The sequence below is a fragment of the Sturnus vulgaris genome, chromosome 10 (genome assembly GCF_052056855.1).
Source record: "Sturnus vulgaris isolate bStuVul1 chromosome 10, bStuVul1.hap1, whole genome shotgun sequence".
Classification (NCBI taxonomy): Eukaryota; Metazoa; Chordata; class Aves; order Passeriformes; family Sturnidae; genus Sturnus; species Sturnus vulgaris.
Genome location: NC_142252.1, coordinates 1,043,552 through 1,064,356, shown reverse-complemented (window position 1 = coordinate 1,064,356; position 20,805 = coordinate 1,043,552). Strand labels below are relative to the sequence as shown.

Here is a 20,805-nt window from a genome sequence, read left to right as displayed (position 1 = left end):
TTAACTGGAACAGAAATAACTCAGAGACAACAGCTATAAATAGAAAGGGGTTAATCATTCAAATTTCTATTCCCATGACAAGAATACACTAAAGACTAACTTTTTAATCTTATGAAACTATGCTTTAAAAATACTTTAGCTGCTGCACTACAATCTGTCTCTACCTACTTTTTAAGAATAATTTCTCCTTTATTTTTTTAATGCAATAAAGGAGATTTTTTTTCAACAAAAACATTTTCACTGACAGTCATCAAAGCGAGCCTGTGCATCAGCTGGAACAATTCTATGTGGTCACTTAAACTGATCTTTTTTTAATGGGGCCACTTAAAAACACATTTACCTTTTCTGCATCCTAATATATAAAGCACATAAAACTTATTTGCCATCGATTCCAACCACCAGAGCTGCTACAAAGTATTTTTCAATTATGTGCTTGCATTTATCCTAAAGCAGCAGAGAAACTTAGAATCATTAAGGCTGGAAAAGGCCTCTAAGATGATGGAGCCCAACTGTTCTCCCAGCACTGCCAAGCCCATCACTAAGTCCTGTCCCAAAGCATCACATCCATTATATTTGTTCAGGGACATTAACTCAAGTTTACCATAAAAAGACACCAAAGAAAGAAAACTGCCTCACCCTCGATGCACAGGTAAAAACACACCAGGATAACCCAGCGTCTCTGAACTCACACAGAGCCTGTGACACACTTGGAAATAGACTCTAATTATTCCAAATCCCCAGCCAGTGCTTTACTCACAGTATTTCTCACCCAAGTAAATTAATGTTGAAACTTTCAAGTTAAACCAAATGGAGCACAGGAAATAATACACAGAGAGAAGTTCTTTATTCAAAATACAGAAACAGATAAGGACTCCTGTCATTTTGTGGTGTCCAGCAAGCTGACTCTAGAGTGAGTTGTAATACAGCATATTTGCAGTGACAGAAATTAGGACAGCACCCAAGATATGCATTCAGCTCCAGAAGATACAGAGCTGCTGCAGATCCCCACTGATTACTCATTACAAGAAATTGTGAGCAAAAGGCTTGATTGTGGTCTTAACACTACATCCAACTCTTTAAGTTACATCCTCACATTCTTGACAAACTTGCTTTCATTAAAAAGCTCTACTAAACAGCCCTTCCTTTTTATGCAGAACTTCTCTGCTCTTCCCTCTCACTGCACTCTTCATGCACCAGATTTATTTACAGCACCCAGAGGAAACAGAAGCTCCCAGTTATCAAAACAGACTGCAGAATGCAAATAAACAATTGTTATGTATTTGTGTTAGCTGGACTCTAATTTGTACAGAATGCCACTGAGTATAAAAAAAATGGTATCCTAACAGTTAAAGCAACAATTCCATAAACATAAAATGCTGCTGTTGTTATTATTACTCAGATAAAAATAGAGTTAGGTCATTATTCTGAGCTTACTAAAGTCTTCAACATAGCTAGAGGTCCCCTAATTCAAGTGTAAATAAACACTTTTATTAAAAAAATATCATCTCCCTACATTACTACCACTAGTAGCAAATGTAAAAAAGAACCTCCAAAGTGCTGGGGAAGTAAAACTGGCCTAGCATGAAGGCTGTCAGTACTCTACACATCTGAAAAGTGGTATCTCTATCTTTAAACACATGGGAAATTTCACAATTGTTTGGCACACAGTTTGTAAAAGCATATAAACTCAATAAAATGATTTCAAGTTAGATATGTAATCAGATGCAGATTATCAGTATATTATAGAGTGTTCTTTTCTTTTTAATAAAATACAAAAGGACTTTTGTCAAAAGCATTGTATCTGTCTTACGTGGATATTAAAAAGAAGCAGAACAATATTAGCTACCAAGCAGATAATCAGTCCCTCCTCATTTTTATTATTAACAACAGAAAGGCAAGTTTCTTTTTTTGCTAGCAAGCTTTGTGCCAAAAATTAATGTACTATTTGCTGCTGACAATCTGCCAGACTAATGATGTTTTTCTTCACTCCAGAGAGTTGAGAAACTACTACTCACTTTCCATCAGCATTCATCACAGATTCCTGCCGTGAAAAGAAAAACAAGACAGCTCTTCTTCAGACAGACACACACCTCAGTCATTACTACAAGTAAATAATTCAAAACACTTCAGCAGAAGTACACAAATGTTCTTCACCTCCTGCTGCTGTGGCTCAACCCACAATTCCTGGCATAAAACACAATAAAAACCACAGAATAATTTAGATTGGAAAAGACCCTTAACAGTAAGTTTAACCTTTAACCTGGTGCTGCCAAGCCCAGCACTAAACCTTCCCCCTGAGTGCCCCATCTGCACATCTTTTAAATACCTGCAGGGATGGTGAGGGCACCTCTTCCCTGGGCAGCCCATTGCAGTGCTAGATACCGCTTTTGGTGAAGAAGTTTTGTATAATATCCATCCTAAGCCTCCCCTGGTGCAGCTGAGGCAGTGTCCTCTCATCCTATTACTGGGTGCTTGGGAAAAGCTGACCTTCACCTGGCTGTGACTCCTTTCAGGTTGCTGTAAAGCTGCACTAGTGTAAAGCTGTGGCGGCCCCGTTCCTGAAGTGCCTGAGGCCAGGCTGGATGGGGCTTGGAGCAAACCAGGACAGTAGAAAATGTCCCTGCTCATGGCAGGGGAGTGCAACTGGGTGATCTTGAACCTTCCCACTCAAATCATTCTAGGACTCTACATTTCAATTTTTCTTTCCTGCTAGGTTTGGACTTGTTTTTGGGATTCAATCTTGTCCATCTGCATTAATTAGTAACAGGACTAACACTCTACTGTGTCTGCTCACATTCTGATGCTGCCATTGCCTGTGCCCATAGGACAGCACACACACATGCACTGCCTCTCTTCCACTGGTGTCTTTACACCAAGCACCAACTCTTCTTTGTTTAGAGGAGCCCTGGTTAGGACTTGGACAATCCACCTTAAATAACTTATGTCCTGAACTGCATCCTTAGCAGGGCATACAGGTAACCAAACAGTAAATTCAGAAATTCTTCCCCTGTATCAGAAACAAAAATACTCAGCACTAAAAGTCAGAAATACAAATATCAAAGCTCCTGTGATTTTCAATCCCCAATACATAATGTGTGCAGTGATGTGAAAGTCCCAAAAGCCTCGCCTTCCTCAGCAACACCTATTTAAGTCAAAAAGGGAACTGGGGAAAAAAAAAAAAAACCCAAACAAACCACAAAAAACCCCAAATACCAAAAACATCCCAACACCAGCAGAGAGTAAATAACATTGTCACTTAAGGGTAACACACAAATTTTTTGGAGGTTGGGAGGGAAATAATGGAGGATCTGGGGAGAAGGACTAACCCAAGAGCAGTAAACATAGTGCCACACTGTACAAAGTAAAAAACAAACAAACCTGGGAATACTGAAACGTAGATGAAGTGGAAAAAAAGTACAGGCAAAAGGACCAAAGTACTCTTCAAAACCAGAAAAGGAATCTGAGACATGAAGCCAAGCCAAAAGGGGATTCAGTGCCCAGTGCAATTTTCAAAAAACATGTTATGTGCTTCTTTCTACCCAGTCAACTTTGTACTCAGCTTCTTGAGTTTCTGCTGGCAGCACTGGCCTTTGTTTACCTGGCTCTCCCCCGTAGCTGTTGTCTGTAGCAATGGTTTGTACACACAAAATACAGAGCAGCCTGCAGCCTTCTGCAGGACTAAACAGCAATGCTCACACCACTGACTGAAAACCATTCTTCTGCAGGACTCAAAAGCAGGACTTTTGGCTGTTATTTGTGGTGACACAAACGTAATCAGTTTTTTAAATTATGTAGGCTTCATATTCTTCTGTTGTGAACATTCTATACTCATAAACATCAAATTGTTAACTGAAAATAACAGCACATTTCAAAACATTACCTTTGCTTGTTAGAAAATAAAATGATGCAACAATATCAAAATGCATCTCTCAAGCACCATATTTACCAAAGATAAAAAAGGTATTGCTCAAGAGTTAGCTCCCATAAGAATCTCAAGCACTAAAACAATGTTACCAGTTACTCTATTTTCTAGAGATTTTGTACAATGCTCTCCAAACCACTTACCTACTCTGATTTTTTAAACTGCTTCTGATACTCTGCAGTTGCACACAAGCTCAAGTCTTCCACATTAAATCTCAATTAAGTCACAAAATCTCAAATTAAGTCACAAAACCACCTGACAGCAGGACTCTGGGCCTCTTACAGTGTCAGGTTAATGGTGCACACCACCAGCTATTGCACAGTCCACATAACAGCTCCCATAAACAACTGGCTATTTTTATGCTTATTTTTAAATTATTTCATTGCCCTGATACCTTCTGTGCACGCAAAGGACTTTCAGAAACACCAAGAATTAGCAAACACTTCATAGCAACACTGCATATAAAACTAAAGGCACAGCAATATTTTTACAAATTCTTATTAACAGACAACTTTCACCACAGAGCCTCACATGATTTCCACAGAACTCTTTATCTGCCTCAGCCAGCCGCACGAGTTCGTGCCCACATTCTGCCAGCTGATGCCAACTCTGAACTTACATCCTCCAATCCATCTCTCAATTCTCTCACAGAGGTTTTTTTAAACCCAGTGGATATATGGTGCCAGGGGTAAGGAGAGGACAGGAATGACCTAAAGTGAAAGCCTCTGATGGACTGTACATCACTTAAAACTGTCTGTTCATTTCAAATTAATGTCTCTGCTTTCCATACAGAAAATGGGGGGGGAAGCCCCAGAAGAGCACCGTGAAAAGAAATTTAAAATCAACCTAAACCTTTAGCAGCCCCTAAAAGTGAACCCAAAAAACCAGCCATAAGAATGCATTGATTACTTGTGTCTCATAAAAAAGCAAATTCATGCAAAGACAAAATAAAACATCACACAGCAGCACAAAAATTAAACCCCCAACACAGACTTTACTCTCAATCATCATAGCTTCTGGAGAACAAGAATAAAAATTGTATTTATACAGCCAGCAGTGAAGTACTAAAAGATTATTTATCAACCTAATATGGGAAGTAAAACCATTCAGCTTTACAGCAGCATATAAAGCTGAGCTACACAAGCATAAAGCTAGACATTGATACCTCTGATGGAGCTCTTTTAAGATATTTTGATGAATTCACAAAGCTATTCTAAAAATCAGAGTAACTACTTTTGCAAACAAGTAGAAATTCTAGAAACAGAAAAGCACCCTTTACAATTCAATTTCATAGCAAAAAAAAATAAAAATGCAACACTAGTTATGAAAAATACATGTTTAACAAGCTTGAAAAAAAACAAATGGAAGCCGTGAGTAGCAATTTCACATATTTTGTGTCAAAAGGAAGTTATAGTACTCCTTATTCTTATGCTCTTTTAAAAGTAAATACAAAACATATATGTAGATGTAGCTCCAAAGACACAAAATTACTCCCGAGTTCAATTAATTCACAATTTTAAGTCAAGAGCACCTAAGGTAAGAAATTGATACAACTGCCCTTCTCCCTTTTTAACGAACTGAAAAGGGTTTGGCCAAAAGCCAAAGCCGGGAAGGAGCAAAGGCAGGCGAGGATCCTCCGTTTGTGTTTCAGTTTCTGAAAGTCTGTGCCCTGTAGCAGGCTGGAATTAAACTTTGGCTGAGTAAAAGAAGCCAAAATCAAACGGAGTAACAATGCAAACACACACAAACTATCAGTGGGGAAGTAGAACTGCCCCAATCCCACTTCTCAAAGGAAGCTGGTTTTGACACCTCGGTGTTACTCCTTGTTTCTTTCATCTTCTGAAGCCAGTATGTAAATTTAATTATGTTGGTACCTACATATCCACAAGCATTTGCACATGAGGGCCTCCCCTGCAGCTCCTAATGAATGCAAATGAAACCACATTCCTGAATTTCCTTCCACCAAGGGCTGAGATAAAAAGATTTACCCATGTAAATTTGAAAGACTAACACAGATTGGTCCATGCTGCTTTACGAAGTACCTGCTACTTCAGGCATTATCCAGATCCATGTAACCTTCACCTTGAAGGTTCCCAGAATTGTGATTATTTCAAATGTTACCTGCTGTTAATTCTGGATTGTAAGTACACACCAACCCAAAGCAAAACTGCTTGCATTTAGTTACTACTAAAACGAATTATAAAAAAAAAAAAAAGTTACATTTCTAACACAAGATAATCTTTGCCCCCCGATCTGATTTAATTATCAAAACAAAACACACAAACTTTCATACGTGAGTGACTGGAAGGACTAGCAGCACTGCCACAAAACTAATTGTTTCATGCACTTAGGCAATAGTACTGAATTTCTGGCCTCCATGATTCCAAGTCCTCATACTTTGAGATGTAGTGTGTAACACCGTTCATGTCAGCCCGAGTACTGGTTTGAGGAAAACACACATTCAGTAAAAAAACAAACAAAAAAACCCCCACCAAAACAAACACAGAAGCTTTTCTATGCAACTGTGTGAATCATGCTTATTTCAGATTTTTCTGCCCTGGACTGCTTCCACAGAAACTGCCAGTTGGAAAAAGGGGCAAACTTCCTATCTTAATGGTCTGCTGCTCCCAAGAGCGGCAGCCAAGTCACAAAGTCCAGCTAAACCAAAGCAGCCCCGTGGACCTTTGGACAAATACAGCATCACATTCTACAGCCCAACAAACTCTGCATTTATTTTCAGGTAAGTTAACTGATGGCAACCTTTAAAGAACCAAGTGCAACACTTCCATGTGTATCTTTAGATCTGTACAAAAGCGCTTAAACTGCCTGAAATGTGTATCCTGGTCACTGAAACACAACAGCAGCTTTCTAGCTAAACAGCCAAAACACCAGCCTGCATTTCCACGCCATTTGTAAATAACAACAGTCCTTCCTCTGCACCCTCCTCGTACACACAGTGTTCTAGCTTGGATTTTTAGTTTAAATTATTTCCAAAACAGAGCATATAACAGACATATGCAAACTTTAAAGGGAAAGGAATAGTGGAACAGGACATGTTCTCTCTTCACTACGTCACAGAAGTCAAAGAAAGAATTTTTTAAGAAGGCTTTCCTACACTAGAATTTGGAGCTCTGCCAAAAGTCCATAGACAATTGGAGAACCAGTGAATTCATGACATCAGATATTCCAAGGAAGTGAAACCTGGCTGAACGGAAGTGAGTTTTACTCAAGAGAAATAGATACTTAAATAGACAAACAACAAACAATACTTTAAGACCATGTATAGAGGAGGTCTCTTATTCAAAGAAAAAAAAAACACACCAAAAAAAAAACCCAAAAAACAAACTGCCCAAAACATTTAATCGATGTTAAAAACCCCACTCAAGCATGTTTCCAAGGCAATACACATCAAAACATTCTTGATGTTACCAATATCCCCGATTTTTTTTTTAAAGGCCAGAAAACCAGTTACCAAGGAATTTTTGTTCAGTAATCCTTTCCTGAATCCCCACTCTCCTGAAAAGCACTGCTTGCTGGCATGAAACTCCCAAAGCCTGGAAACCACCATCAGTCTGAACTGAAGCTTCCAGAGCAAAGTTTCCAGGTGACCTGGTGATTGATTCTGCAGCCACCTTCACACATTCCACTAGGCTTCACCACCCTTTGCCAAGCATACAGATGGCCAATATTCCTTTATATGCAACTTTCCTAAAAGCAAGCATGCTCTGAAGTTTTATTCCACCTTTTAATTAATCTTTGCAGGCATACAGCTGCAGGAGTCTCTAGCTAATACTGCAAAACACACGCCAATCAAATTTCTCCAACATCTTTCATGCATTTATCTCACTTCAAACCCTGAACTATAGGCCTGAAAACATAAATCCTATGTTGCTGGGGTTTCCAGCTTCAGGAACTTACTAAGCCTGAATGAAGTTCAATATCAACAGAATAAGGGCAGCACGGACTTAGTACCTAATATTTACAATAATATCTCAGTTTATCTAGTGACAAGAAAAGCTGTAAGTGCATAAAGTTCGGAGAGAAAAAACAAACAAAAGAATCTCTCTACACCCCAATAAAAACGCATCTTTCCAGGTTTTGGAAAGTATCCAGCATGAGTCTAAGCACACATGTGTTGGAGCTAGACAAACCAGCCAGTCTGGCATGAAAGGTCTCCGTTTCCCTTTCAGGAACTCTTTGGGACTAATGAAGATTTATTTCCCCCTTGCACAGAAGCAGTGTGCTCGTCTGTAAGTTTGGCTGTCTGCTAGGAGAGCCCACGGTGACAGCAGCGCCACAGGCATCGCTCTGTGCGCCGCCTGCACAGCGCGCGAGCAGCAGGCTGCAAACAGCTCCCAAATACCGCTGTGCGTACACATTCCTGCGCTTCCGAAGGAAAACAACGCTCAGAAACCCAGCTTAAAACAACCGGGAGTATCGAGTAATAGAAACGCCACTTAAAATTCACAGAGCAATCACCGACGGTTCTCAGCTGGGGGGGAAAAAAATAGAAAATAAACCACCAGGCAGAGCGCAAAGCTTGTCCGACGAATGCTCGGGGGAAGCCGGGGCAGCGTACCCGGGGACCATCCAGCCCCTCCCGAGCCGCGGGCAGCGGAAGGGGCCGGGGCCGCGCCGCTCGCCCCGCGGCAGGAGGGCTCACCCGGGCCGGGCCGGGCTGGGGGCCCCAAACCGAGCTGGACCGGCCGCGCCGGGCACTTGTTGCGGGGCCGCTCCCGGCGCGGTCGCGCACAAAGGCGCCCGCCCGCCCGCGGCACCGAGCCCAGCCCAGCCCAGCCCTGCCGGCCGCCCCGGGCCCCTTTCCGCTGCCCACCGGCCGCGTCCCGCCGAAGCCTCTCCCGCGCGGCGAGCGCGCACGGCCGCCAGCGCAGTTGAGCAACCGCGTGTCGCAAGCGGCGCGGTGCCCTCTTCCTGCGCAGCCCGCGGCTGGGAGGCACCGCCAGCAGCGAGCTGGAGACCGAGCCCCGCCGGCACGGAGCGGGTGCCGCCAGTCCGTCCCGTCCCGTTCAGCCCGAGCACGGCCGGTCCCGCACACCCACCTGCCCGGGCAGCGGCCGCCGCCGTGTCCGCGCCGCCCCAGCCAGCGCGGCGGCGCTGGCGCCAGCGGGGAGCGCTCCCTCGGCCGCCACCGGCACCGGCTGCGCTCCGCCGGGGTTACCAAGGCGATGGCTTCGCCCTCGGGCCGCCACCGCCAACCCGGGCCGGGCTTTCGCTATCAAACCGCGGGTGGCGGCCAATGGCGCGGCGCGTCCCGCCCCTGCGGGCGCTCCCCTTCCCCGGGCGGGCCGGAGTTGGCCGCGCCTCCGGCCGGCGCTGCTGGGCCGGCAGCGAGCGGGGTGGGGGTCGCCTCTGCCCCGCCCCGTGGAGGGCCGGGGGCCGAGCCGCGGGCGAGACCCCCATGGCGAGACCCCCCTTGGCGTTCCGTCCGCCCCCAGGACAGAGCCGCCGTTTCGCTTCCCCCGCTCCGCTGCTCCCGCACCCCCAGGCAGGCTCGCACTGCGGGCAGGGGCAGCCGTCGGTGGGCACGCTGGAAAGGCTCGTCCTAGAGCACCTTTCCCGAAACGCCTTTTGGAAATCAGCAGGGTAGAGCTCATTAGAGCAGCCTACTGCCTCGCCAATGAATTCCCTGATACGTCCTCATTTCAAGTGTCTTGGTGCTGAGCGGTCAGGATAATTGCATGGAAACTGGTGTCTATAAAAGGGAGTTTTCTAAGGCTTGAAAGAAGCAATCAAAGGAAGGCAAGGTAGAATGTAACCGGTAACGAAACAACTTTTGAATGCAGCGGCCCCGTCCCCACCCACGGAAATGAGCAGCAGCATTCCTGCCGCCTTTAATGAACGCAGGGCGAGGCATTGCACATCCTTGTCCACAAAGAGTATGATCATATTATGCATATTTTAACATCCCTATGCTAATAATCGTGCTGTATCATTAAGTTTGTCTATTTCAGTCTGTTCATTTTTCCAGTTATTCCAGTTTTGAAAATGGATGGATGGATTTACTTCCTCAACTTCACTTGCTGATTCTCAAGGCACTAAAAATCCATTAAATTAGGATCAGAAAATATCTAGGAAATGCTTTGTTGTTTATTCCAAACCACCCAATCAACCACAACATGGATTAACTGGAAATCTCTGAGAAGGACAATGATCTCTCCTATTACTTCAGCAAATGGGATTTTTGCATGAATGATGATCAAGCAATGCTACCTCTAGGCAAATCTCAGTGGAAGGGCAGAAGTTAATGAGAAATCTTGCCTACCGTGTGTCAGTTGCCTTCACAGCCTGTCTGTCGTGTATCAATTAACAGCTCCCCTTCCTGCTTTTAACTAGTTCCTTAAGTCTGCTCAGTACCACAGGCATTGCTCCTGAACATCATGCTGCTACTTCACACCACAGATTGTAGGTAACTTCACATGACTTCCCTTCTTCCTGGAAAAAAAAAATAAATAAATAAATAAATAAATAAATAAATAAGGCCACTAGAGTTCAAATGAAACTGGTTTATTAAGCAAATGTGCACTTCATACAAATAGATCATGTTCTGCATTACAGAGTTTAGTTCAGCATATTGAGCCACTTGTTTCTTCTGTTTAAAGTTTACATTGCAATTGAAATATATTTCTGAAGAAATAAGTTATTAATGAAATCCAGTAGTTTAAAAAGTCCCAGATAGGCAGTTTCTCAAATCGTTCTGATACTTGTGGTATTAAATATTCCAGATAATCTTGGCTTAGATATTGAAACCTTGGCTCAGTAGCTGGCTGCACTGATGACTGGAAAGGCTTGATAACTTTTTTTTTAAAGAGCTATTTACTCTGGATCTTGTGACATTAGGTGGTTGTTCTACAGGATCCAGTGCAGTCTTTGTAAAGCATAAGCCAAGTATGATGTGAGTGACTTACTGGACTGAGCAGAGGGCTACAATCTAGAGGCTTAAAAATCTGTTTACTGTACTGCAATCTTTTCATTTGAATAATGATGATAGTCTATCATACATAAAGCCCTAGGCACTTTAGAATTGTCTTGTATTGACAATTTCTGTGAATAGACTTCAATGAAACCTGATCACACCAAGTTTTTCTCCAGAGCTGTAATCCCTGCTTTCAAATTTCCTTTCCATTTTCTGCTTTATGCCTCAAAATACAATATCAGGATTTAGCAGGGGGAATAAAGAGATCTCAATCTGTAGCTATTAACATATTTCAGATTATAGTTGATCAGCTTGCACGATATTCATGTTCTTGTCACACATGCAGTTGTTACAGACAGTGTGTGTGATATGGATAAGGAACTTGTCTTGAAAGATCTTAAAGAAACACTTTTATATCCTATGTGGCATGCAAAAAAACCCCACCAGACTTCAAATACAATTTTAATTTTCAATTTCCTTATCTTTGGATTCCCTTCCCACCCCCCTTCACAAAACAACAAATGCTCTATTATTCTGTCCCCCAGGCTATTGTTACATGTGTTCTCAGTATAACGAAAGGGTTTTGTCTAAAGAGGCTGGATCTGACTCATGTCTTTGCATGTGAAACAGCTGTACACCTAGGGCACATTCTCAGTTGCCTGAAAATGTGTAATTTTCAGGTTTTTGTGTTAACACTCTCTGAATCCTGTGTCACTGCGGCAATTAGAAGAAAGGAACTAAATCGTCTCTGTATTTGCAAAACATCACAAAAGCATGGCAGCGGACAGACATTAAAAAAGGGCAAGTGGAAATGCCATGGTAAGGATGCATGGCCTGAAGCAGAAAAAGCCATTCTGAAAAAAAATTGAAGTTATTAAATCTAAAGGACAATGATCCAGAACACAGCAAAATACTGGGAGGGAGATGCTTAGAAAGAATTCGTTAGAAAATTTAAACATTTAGAGCAACTTGCTGCTCTGTGATACCGTGATACAATGGCAACATCTACAAACCAAATGAGCTTCGGGCAGTTAATGCACAGGAATGTTTTCTGGTGGATACAGAATGACACGAGAATCTCTCATCAGTAATTCTTTTCATTAAAGAAGAAGAAGAAAGAAAGTTATATTCAAAACTGTGTGAGCAATAGTAGAGAGAATAATGGTCACTTTACACTGCATGGTCATCCCTTTGTCAGCTTGCTGCCCACTGCTGTCTAAATAAAAGGCTTTAGAACATCTTATGTATGACAAATAACATGTCAGTCTCCTCAGCAGCCACTAGAGGAAAGCCAGTTTGCTTTATAACATTCAAAAAATAGCTTATCTGTTAACAAGACTTTGATCTCCCCTTTGAAGGCCTTTCTTCATCTAGACTAGAAAAAATATGTCTCCTGTTGCCTAAAGTAGCAGGTTGTTACCATTTGGAAGATAGAATCATTAGTCACAAGTGTTAATAAACAAGTGAATAATACTGGTTGTGACTATTTCAAGCCATGTGTTTAGTACAATAGATCCCAAGAATTAGGTTTAACTGTCAAAGTCTATATTTAATCTCCTGTAGGAAAACACTAAGAGATTCCCAATACATTATTTCATGCCCTAGGTTAAAGTACTTCAGCACATATAAATGGTACGATGGAGTGGATAAGGTATGTGGGTAGCACGGTCCTCTACCAGCCTCAGCTGTGTAGGGAACAAAACAGAGACTACAAAGGAACTGATAAAGGGGCCTGATATCTTAGGCCTGATCGACAGAAACTGTGGGAGAGACAGACACAGATAAATGCTCCCTGGGCAAGAAGTGACCAAGAAACATGTTGTGAAACTTTGTGATAAGATAATGTTAGCAGGTGATGTCACGTCGTGAAGAATGTGTAACCAATGGGAAACTGTTACCAAAATTAGAACCCTATATAAGTGCCGTAAGTGTAAAACTCTATACAAATGCCCTGTATGCTCAATAAAATTGGCTTCTGATCCAAACTGGGATTCCCTCTCTCTCCTGGACCTCGCCCATCTCTGCAGCTGTTAGCCCAGTGTGTGAAATGCAAGCTGGCCACTGCTGGCAGGGCCTCTCAGGGTGCATGGAGAAGTGCTAATGTGCCATGTCACCTGGATGCTGTGAGCAGGCAGACCCCCAGAGGGGCTCTGGGCAGTGCTCTGGTCCCTGTGCCCGCCCTGGCTCCAGCCTGGCTGTGAGGAGCAGCTGTCCTTTGTGTCTCAGGCTGGCTCCAGAGCAGGGCAGCAGCAGCAGCAGCCCCGGTGACGTTCAGTACCAGACTGCAAAAGCACACGGCAGACAAAAGGGATGCTGGCTTTGGCTAATGAAGCAACAGCCTGCAGCAAGAACAAGCAGCTTTTAACAGTGCTTTGCTAAACCAAGTTATTTAACAGAAGATTCAGTAGGAAAGCTCTCTGAGAACCTAGAGCACACATACAGGAATCAGAGAGGCAAACCCCTCTGCCAGCTACAGCAGCCCCTCAAATCCAGCTGCAGCAGCCCAGGCACCATCCTGGCACTTCATTGTTCTGTTCCCCCCACTGAATTCTGTGTCTGAGGCCTCTCATTTTAAATCCTTAAACCTAACTTAAATGACCCAGAGCCACCTGAGATACAGGGCCTCTTCCTCATCCTCCCTGCCCTCCGAGGCTGTTGTGTCTCAGCAGAATCAGCAGCATGTCAGCTGATGCTCCATCAGGGCAGACACAGCCCTGCTGTGAACTGCTGGGCTCAGCTCTTTCTGCGTTTCCCCGCTCAGAGAAGCTGTGTGAGCAGGTGAGCAGCAGCAGGTCTGACCACACCAAGGCTCTCCCTCTGGAGCACTGGCTGTGCTGGGGATCCCACAGGGCTTCCCTGGGGCTCTGCAAACCTGGGCCCTGGCTGGGGACCTGCAGAGCCCCTCTGCACTGAGGCTGCAGCTGTGCCAGGGAGGGCTGGGAGCTGAACCCACCATGGAAATCCACAGCCAGAAGGCAGGTGGCACATTGCTTCCAAAGCACAGACACCCCACGGGCACGAGCTCCTAGGCAGGCACTTTGAAATGGTGGCATTTTGATCAGTTCACACAAATTCTATTGTAATAAAGCACTAATCTGTAGACAAACTGACTGAAAATACTTATTGTCACTAATTCCATACCATAGCCAATGTATCTTTTTCTGCATCTGTTCTGGTTTCTAGGCATGGTCATACTTTACAAGACAGTTTTTTCATGAGGTATGTGGACCTCCATCTGTATCAGCAAGTGAAGATAAAAAAAAACAAACACAAACTACTCAGAAGTAGGAAGAGTAAGGCCTTTACAGCAATTAACAATATCTGAAGTGGCCAATTGACTTTCCTGCTACATCCTCCCTTTATATACAAATAACTCTGTGTAGTCTTTCATTTTTCCAGTTTACTAACACAGACTTTGAAAAAATAGTTCCATCAATACAAAACAAATTCTTTCATCCAAAAGGCCGGTGCCTACTAGGACAGGACTTCTGTTGGCATGTAACCTCACATCCCACACAGGCAAGTCTCCCACCAGCTATCATTTCCTCTGCATACTTCATGGGCCTGAACTCATAACCAATATTAACATTTTATTAACATAACTGGATTGTTAGAAATGTCAGTTTTTAGACGAGGCACCGAGTTCCCTTGTGTTATTTCTACCGACTTTTCTAATCAAATACAAAGATCCCATGACACATTTTGACAAAAAGTAGGGCACAGCCAGCTTATTTATTCTTTTACTAAAAATAGGCTTCAATGTCCAGCAGGTTGTAATGTGTGAGACAGCACTTCAAGTGTAACAGCTGCTCCTCCTGCCTCGATACATCTGTGTTACCAGCCCCTCTTTGCAATCTGCTAATTACCAAAATCAAACATCAGCCTTCCCAAGGAGTTCCCTTTTGCTGAAATGCTTACTATGATTAGGCCAACCAACAATTGGAAAAGCAATAAAATATCTTCTCATCCTTACAGGAGGAATTTCTGACACCCTTCCAAGCACAGCACAGCATGTTTTACATCTCTTGGGTTAATGGCATATTACTATTCTCAGCCAGAGGCAAAGACTAGAGAGAGATTCATTACAGGAAATCCATCTCTGTTCCAGCCTCTTTGCATATTTATTTTCTAGCTGGCCTTTTTGTTAAGGCAATTCTGATAACAGAGCAGATGTGACAACTGTGAAAACCAGTAATGATCAGGAATACTATTGAAGCTGTCACACTTTTTAATGACTGTGGATATGAAACACTGTATTATTTCAGAATTTCACCTTGAGGAGACTTTCAACTGATGTTTTGTCAAGTTTTCTTAGAGGAGATCATTGTCCAGCCACAATGGTGAAAATCACAGTTGGTAAGACTTTGTTTTGTCAGAACTGCCACAACAGAGAAAACAGAGCCTTTATTCCTCCAAGTACACAGATGGAGTTATCCTTTGGGTCAAACACATTTCCTGATCTGCAGTGCACAGTGGGCATCACCTCAGAATTTGGCCATGTGACTTTGCAAACCATGAAAGTCTTGCTCAACCCAAATCTTTCTTTACCAAGCATGAGTTACACGTGATATGCAAACCAAAGAAAGAGATAAAAGCAAATGTGATTTATTGCTGCTGCCATAAGACACAGGTACTGCATCAACATTTCACTAGCCCATGGAAAACGTGGTCAAAAAAATAATTTCATTGCTTTTCACCACAATACCTACATAGCAGGGCAAACTAAAAATGTTGTCATGAAATTTTAAAAATCCACAAGCAAATGACAAATACTACATGCATCATCATTCCTCAAAAATACCACTTCTAACTACAAATGGACTATTATTTGAATCTCTAGCTAAAATCTCAGCTTCTAACTTCTTCCCTCTGGTGACTGTGTTGTAATTTTAATACTACTGATGAGTTTCTATTTTTAAAAGGACTACCAATAATACATATATATAGCAAATAGGCTTTCAAAAGGCATTTACAGATGTCTTATTAAAGATGTTTCAACTCTAATACCAATTCATGTACAACTAATTTCAATGTTTATTTTTCTATAAAACTAAATCAGTGCAAACAGAGGCATAAGCACACACTGAAATTGGTGAGAAGCAAGAATGTTGAGTTCCCTGCTGCAGCAGACAGAAATAATTTCATCTCAAAGTTCTACTAAACTTCTGATAATCCATAGCCAGGAGTCCCATCCTTGGAAAAAAGCACATTTCAGAGCAATGTTATTAATGAACATTGCACAATGCAGGATTGATTCCTGGAATACTCCTAAAATGCCAGTACATTTTTTGAAGCATTGCTCTGACAGCCTTTCATTGCTAGACAATCCAGTCATCCTGAATCAGGAAGACTCATGTTATTTCTAGGAATTATATTTTAGACAGTTTCTTTGAGCTACAGATTCATCATCCTAATTTTTAGTCTACAAGAGCTAAAATTACTAGGTCTGGCAAGATGCCATCACAAAAAAAAAAAAAAAATTGTTTCAGTGTAAGAGTGTAAGTATATTATTCCTTCCAAAACTAGAAATTAAGCCTGCCTTACTATCTTGGAAACTCCAGGCTTTGTGTGCTGAATCGCTTTTTACAAAGTTTCCAGGTATTGATTAACCAAATAAAAACGGTGTGTTTCACCCACTCTGCCTGGCAGTCTATCACAACACGTCGAAAGTTTCATTTATATGACTCATACGCCTTTAGATTAAACAACTATGCAAATGATGCCAAGTCTTTGTTTATCACAGCTTTGTCAGCAAAACAGAATCATCCAGCAGGTGAATCATGAAATTACTGTCTGTGTGGACGAGGGAAGCAGAGATGCCAGCTGAACTTCACGCTTCCCAATCTATCTCCCCTTCTCCTCTCCTTCACCGTGTGACTGCAGCCCTGTTCATGGAAGCAGAACTCTCCCTGCCTTTTCCCCAGCAGAAAGGCACAGCTCACCTGGCTGCAGGCCATAAAGCCCTTTAGCACATCAGAACTGCAGCCGAAGTGGCTTGCTCAGGAGAGTGCACTTGCTGCCTCCCTCTGCGTGGCAAAGTGGGGTTTATTTCCAGAATGAGCAGTGCATCCATTGCAATAGCTCCAGCGTTCAGTGTGCAGCTCCCCTGCCTGGAGATGCATTACAGGGGGCTTTCGTTGCAATTCTGTGCCACTCTGGACAAAGACTGACAGGGTGGCAGTGCTCAGAGAAGGAGCAGCCATCTGGACAAGGTTAGGTCACCTTCACAAGAGAGTACATTCCAGCAGCTCATAAAAATGTGGCTCAAGAACACTTTTTCTATTCCTGGAATGTATCTCATTGCCAAAGAAGGTAGCTAGGACCAGGAAGATATTCCATGGGGAGCAAACAAATTCTCCTGCCAAAGCCATTCCTCCCTGCTCCACCCCAGCTGATATTACACAAGTTGAATAATGCATGTCAAGGTATTAAGTAACATGTAAACACTTCCAGTAAATGTTTCTGCTGCAAGTCTTGCCTTAACTGGTATTGCTTCCTCCCTGTGATAATGGAAAAACATCTTCCCCAGTTCTTCTGTACCTAAAGCTTATTATTAATGAGGCACATCCCACCAAATGCTGGCTGCTAATCTTCCTCTTGCCCCACCTCTAAGGTAGATTTTAAATCTCTTGAAAACTTAGCTTGCTCAGAGATGGCCTTCTCTGAAAGCCTCTGATTGGCCTGGCAGCCCATGCAGTGGGGAAAGCTGATGTCTCAGGAGTATTGCAGTTCTGGTAATACCCTAAAGAACAGATGACAAATGCCAATGGAAGCAAGTTGGGGGTTTTGTCCTCCCACCAAGGATGTTTTACATGAGCCTTGTCTTCCCATCGTGCATTGGCCAACAGCGTTCCCCACCCCAATTTTGAGAATGTGTGTTTTCACATCTTTTCCCAAGGGGAGACACAGTTCCTTTCAATCTGGTAGAGGAAATTCCCTTGGAATTTAGTGTCACTTTAGGCAGGCCCACTGCTTGCACAGCATATGCCAGTAATTCCTTCTGCTTTACTGCTTGGGACACTCCACAACAGGGGCAAAGGCAGTTCTGAGCCAACTGAACAAAAGGGGACGTGGTTAATGACGTCACTGGGATGAAGATGGGCTTTTGAATCACCTCCATGAGACTGAGAATCATTAGTCCCAAGGGAGAACTGCCCGAGGAAATTTCTGGGATTTTCCACTGGGATTTGTACTTTCATGAGGCTTTTCTATAGGAGAAACTGACCTAGGGTCAAGTATCCAAGGAACTCCCAGGGAACACCACCAAATTCCACTCTGAAAAATGCCTGGGAAATAAGTTCAAGCAGAGCTGTTAAGTAAGAAGTTAACCTCGTGCATTTTCTGTAACTTTTTCCAAGTATAAGTTATTTTATTGAATGTCTGTTAACTGCACAGGGCTGAGAGCTGTGGATTGAGTCTGTAATTGTGTTCCTGGCAATTGATTGCAGCCCAGCTGATGGTGTGACACCAGCAGCACTAAACACTACTTAGATCCAAGGGTCTAAGTCACTGCAATTGGTAAGAAATATGCTTCTGTTTGGGCAATAAATGGAAAGCAGGAACACCAGTGAACAACTTCCTCCAAGTCTTCTCTGCCCCCTGCTTCCAGCAGCAGCCTTTTGTGCCTGATCTCCCACGTCTGGAAGAGAAGTAATGGGAATATCACAGCTCCCAGCAGCAAGGCCTCCCACCTCTGTCTGACAACTGCAACATCGGCACCAGTGACTGTTCATCGACCATAAAGCACAGGGGAACTGAAATGACACCTACTGTGGCAAAATCAGGTCACAATTATGTGACAGCTGTTGTGCACATCTCAGGAACTGATACGGGCTTATTTCTTTGTCTGGGCTGATCAGGACAGGCACACATGTACAGATGTATATAATCCACACCTCCTGCAACCTCACAGCAGTTTGGCTTTCTAGCTCTCCAATCAGGCAAGAAATGCCAGAGCTCAGCCTGTCACACACCATAAGCTTGTGGTTATGAAGAGGGAAGGCCAAGACTGGAAGGTAATGACAGTCTGTACACATTTGGCATACGGAAATGTTTACATACCTGACTGCATACAGGCCTGTATCCTTATTGCTGTGTGCTCACTCACAGAGCTTGGAGCAGAGCACTTTGGCAAACCTGTTTTAGCTGCAGTGACTCACCCAGGCCTCCCACTGCAGAGAGCTGTGATGGAAGGGTTCCACACAAATCCTTTCTAGCCTTTCCAGTGCCCCCACACAATGGACAACAACACTGAATCATTGAAACTGAAACTTCAAGTGCATCCTTACCGTGTCATTAAACTATATTAAGAAATTCCTTTTGTCAAGTACAATTTTCAGTTACAGCGGGGGACTAGACAGGTGTTTCAAAACAGCAAAAAAAGAGTATCAAGTATCAGCTATCAAGCACCTTTGTTCTCAAGCACCATTAACAACAGAGCAAATCCCTGGAGCAGTCACAATACAGGGAAAGAAATCTCTACATCCCAGTGAAAAAAGTCTCAATTCATGAAATAGCACCTGTAAACTTCCAAACCATCCTATGCTAATTCCTTCATATAACAGATTCAAAATAACCTCTTAAAACACTGTAGTTAAACATTAGTTTTTCCTTTGATAATTTAACCTAAAGATGTTTATTTAACCTCTAAATCTTAACTTTAATGGTAAATATTCCTCTGAGAAAAAGTCTGAATAAGAAAATATGCATATTTCACCTCTTTTAATCTTGGTCACATCTTAAACTACCATTATCACAGATATATGTTAAAAAGAAATACACACAGATATGACAAACAAGATCCTGTTACAGCATGTCAGGTTTTCTATCAAAGAACATGCCATTACACTTTGTGGCATAATCATTTTCAAACCTAAGAATTGATGATGCTCAGCTAAATTATCCATAAAATATGCCTTGAAAAACAGCATGATTTTGTTTTGCTGTTTTCTCTCCTTCCCCCACAACAGCTGGGGGAACAGTGGCGTGGTTCTATAGTGGCTTGGCCATATGAACTCTATTAAAAAACTGATTATTTCAAGTTGTTAAAGATCAGGTGACAACCTCCCTCAAAAGATGAAAAAATGTGAACAGACATAATTGGTATCTGATAGAAGTGGGGCTGTTGCACCGTGTAAACGCTGAATTAGAATGATAATGCAGGGAGGCTTAACAAAAGCAGCTTTGTGTTTCTCCCCGCAGCCGGGAACAGCTCGGGCAGGGGCTGTCCCCTGCAGCGTGTGCGGCTCTGCAGGAGTGGAACTCTGCCTTTTCCACGCCCTGCTCGCACGTACCTGGCCAAGTGTTTCTACAGCGTGCTTGGAGAGAACAGACCCGTGTCCCACGCTACACATCGTGTGTGGCACGAACAGTTTTGCCGTGAATCCTCCTGGGCTGAGTGACGAACTGAGCCCCGCTAAGGTCACTCTTACCTGTGGAACACCCCACCCTGCACCTGCGGCACTGCCTGCAGAGCGGCCTCTGATGGCATGTGCAGCTCCAGGTGACACCGGAGTGTCACAGCGGAGCAAAGATCTGCTCTGCACATCAGGGTCGGGCTTTGCCTTCACCCAAACACACCGGGGTCACTCTTGAGGCTGCTGGAGGCACGAGGCTGCAATAAACCACTGCATGGCACCTTCGTTTAGTGCCTGCTGGGCTCACCCAGCTTCTCTGACAGACACCGAGGCTCTTCATTAGCAACCTGCCCTTTTCACACCCAGAAAATCAGTGTTTGGTACCCTGGCTCTGCAGTGGCTGATCCCACATATCTTCACCTGTAAACTTACACACACACACACACAAATCCTGCTGAGCCCGACACTCTTTCCAAGGCAGTCTGTCCCTAGCATATGTCAGCTTCTGCACATTTTGCTCTTTTCCAATCCATCCCATCTGTTTATGGGCTTTCCACCTAGTTAAATATTATGTTCCAAGGTTTCCAATTCAT

General features: G+C 43.2%; 1 protein-coding gene across 2 annotated transcripts in view; it reads right to left on the bottom strand.

Annotated features, from left to right (window-relative positions):
- The window catches only part of PIK3CB (phosphatidylinositol-4,5-bisphosphate 3-kinase catalytic subunit beta), a 68,623-nt gene extending 58,278 nt beyond the window's left edge, over positions 1-10,345 (bottom strand). Inside the window, exon 1 of one of the 2 annotated variants that reach the window (XM_014870262.2) lies at positions 10,206-10,345. The gene's annotated coding sequence lies outside the window, so the exon portion shown is untranslated. Of the gene's footprint in view, positions 1-8,982; positions 9,079-10,205 lie in introns of those variants that run through there. The other variant, XM_014870264.2, reaches the window with a different exon arrangement.
- Positions 10,346-20,805: the final 10,460 nt, after the last annotated feature.